Genomic DNA, 2,618 nt, shown 5'->3' with positions numbered 1-2,618 from the left:
TAAGGGGGAGACGTAGCACGTCTCTGTCCTGCCTGTTGCTGTTGTTGCTGTTGTGCTTGTTGTGATGGTGCTGAAGAATTACAACCATAATCTTCATCATACTGCTTCCTCTTTCCACATTTGTGCATATTTTAGTCCATACTTTTTTGCTTCTTTCATCTGTCTACTCCCTCTGTATATTGTCATATTCATTACCATCTGTATATTTCACATCTCATATCTCTTTTTCTTAGGTTAGCCCTTATTGTATGTTTTAGTTTTTAGTCTTTATAGTCTTTTTTGTATATAATTAGCCTTTATTCTTTTTTATTTAACTTTACTGTATGTTTCTACTGTTGCTGCTGGAACACCAGAATTTCCCTGGTTGGGATCAATATATCTATCTATCTATCTATCTATCTATCTATCTATCTATCTATCTATCTATCTATCTATCTATCTATTTTACATAGTCCAGCTATGCTGAAAGGTCACTTGAGTTCAGACCAACCATATTTTTTTTTTGCACCCAATCATTTTTTTTTTTGAGTTTTTTCCTTTTTCTTTTTTACCAACAGAGTACAAGCAGTTACTCCGAGTTTGCCATTGAAATCATATTTCTTTTGCCACATGCTCAATTGTTCACAAGAGCCAGGGTAACATTTATGCATGTATTTTGCATCAGCCATCAGCTGAGGTTCAATCTTTTTACTGCCACTACTTCTCATATTTGCCAATGGAACGCCAACAGCCTACTTCAACAGTCAGCAGAGTCAGTTGACACCGATCAGGTTTACCCTCTGCCCGCTGCTTCGGCTGTCGCGAACCCAATCACTCATCAATCACACATCAATCACACCGTTCTTTGCTAGCTTTATCTTTAACGTGCATGCGCGAGGTTTGTCTTTAGAGACCTCCCTAATCAGGTCTTTACTAGGAGTGAGTAGCTTACCCCCCTGGGCAGCGACCTCTCACCCCGGAGTGAGTAGCTTACCCCTCTGGGCAGCGACCTCTCACTCAAGAACGGTTCACCCAAGAACGGTTCATGCGCGCGACCTCACAAACACACTCATACTCACTCAACTGGTGTCTCCTTAGGCAGGCAGGGTCTCGTTAAGTGTTGTTTGGATCCCGTCACCCCACTGTTGGACGGAGGTGTCCTGGTTCAGCTGGCCTCTTTTTTCACCGAACTCTGCGGCGGAGGTCTTTCAGGTCCCAGACCTGACTGTGCACAGGTTTTTCAGCTTCACCAGTTCCTCCCCGTCCTCCAGTCAGAGATGTTGGGATCCGGCTCGAAGGACCAAGTTGTTACTAAAATTCTGAGATCACCTCCTGACAAAGGAGACAGACAACGCCCAGTTGAGTAGTAAATTTTTACTTGCAAGGAGTGAGTAGCTTACCCCGTTGGGCAGCGACCTCTCACTGAGGCACTTGTTCACACATCAACAGTTATCTATTCTATTCTAACAGGAAATGAATCCTTATATGGTAATATTCAACAATCCAGCTACAATACAAGGATACAAGGTCATATTACACTCTCACTTGGGTGAAGAGTGGAAAACTACTGTCTACACACTTCTATATAGTGTCATGGAAATAATGGTAATATAATGTAATTTTATATGATTAAAATGCAATTTTTATAACACTAGTATATGTAGGTTGAAAAAAAAATTCCATGAATGAAACTCAGTCAACCCAGTGTGTCAAATGTATTTTGGATTATTGTTTATATCCATTAATATGTGTCACATCTATGTTGGCAGATGTTCACTGTCAAGATCTCACTGCAATCAAGACTGAAGAGTTCAGTTTGGAAGGCAGCAAAGTTACTCTGTCATACAACTACTCCAAAACTGCAGCACCAACTGATTACTTCTTCTGGTATCGACAAGATCCAGGAAAACCACCAGAATTCCTCCTGTCCACTGATGGACTTCAAAAGTCAGCAGTGATTCTCAAATCAGACCCAAGGATTTCTACTAAATTGACTGAAGACAAGCGTGGTGTGGATCTGGAGATCTCCTCTGCTGCAGTGACACACTCTGCTCTGTACTACTGTGCTGTGAAGCCCACAGTGACAGGAAACACACAGTCTCTGTACAAAAACCTGACAAGCTGCTGAAGGCCTGTTTCCCACATCCTGTTCCACTTTCCTCCTCCACTAGAGGGCGACATGACCCAGCAGGCGTTGCTCTGTTGTTGCCCTGTTGGACCATTCTGTCATTAAAAACTGCTGCCATGAAGAGAACAACTCTCACACTGAATGCTGAACATCAGCTAGTTTCTCCTGTTGCTTTAGACCTTGTTGTAGAGATGGAACACTGGCTGTGGATTATTCTTGCTGCACTTCTCTTTGGTATGATAGACAGCATCACACTTTGATCCACCTGTTTCTAGCAATATAGAAAGCTTTCTCCAGCTCATCAAGCTCTATTTGTTGTTGATGTGCAGATTCCACAGGAGCAGAACATGGCATATCTGCTGTCATTTGTTAGCTTGGAGATAACTCCCTGTATGCTACAGGCTGACATCAGACAGCAGGCAGTGAAAAGCCACACTCATCTACATGTCTGTGTCAAGCAGTCATGCACAAACTAGTCATGTTGTGATCTCAGCTCCAGTCAACTCTCTCA

At 42.5% G+C, this 2,618-nt stretch overlaps 1 long non-coding RNA gene across 1 annotated transcript; it reads right to left on the bottom strand.

Moving 5' to 3' along the window:
- Positions 1 to 463: 463 nt before the first annotated feature.
- On the bottom strand, positions 464 to 1,392 carry LOC115374741 (uncharacterized). Its single transcript, XR_003929650.1, has 2 exons — positions 990 to 1,392; positions 464 to 947 (listed from the first exon to the last, which is right to left on the bottom strand). It is a non-coding gene; the product is annotated as an uncharacterized LOC115374741 (long non-coding RNA).
- Positions 1,393 to 2,618: the final 1,226 nt, after the last annotated feature.

This window comes from Myripristis murdjan, chromosome 17 (assembly GCF_902150065.1).
Source record: "Myripristis murdjan chromosome 17, fMyrMur1.1, whole genome shotgun sequence".
Lineage (NCBI taxonomy): Eukaryota > Metazoa > Chordata > Actinopteri > Holocentriformes > Holocentridae > Myripristis > Myripristis murdjan.
Note: the sequence above shows the minus strand (reverse complement) of the source record. Positions and strands in the feature narration are given on the sequence as shown.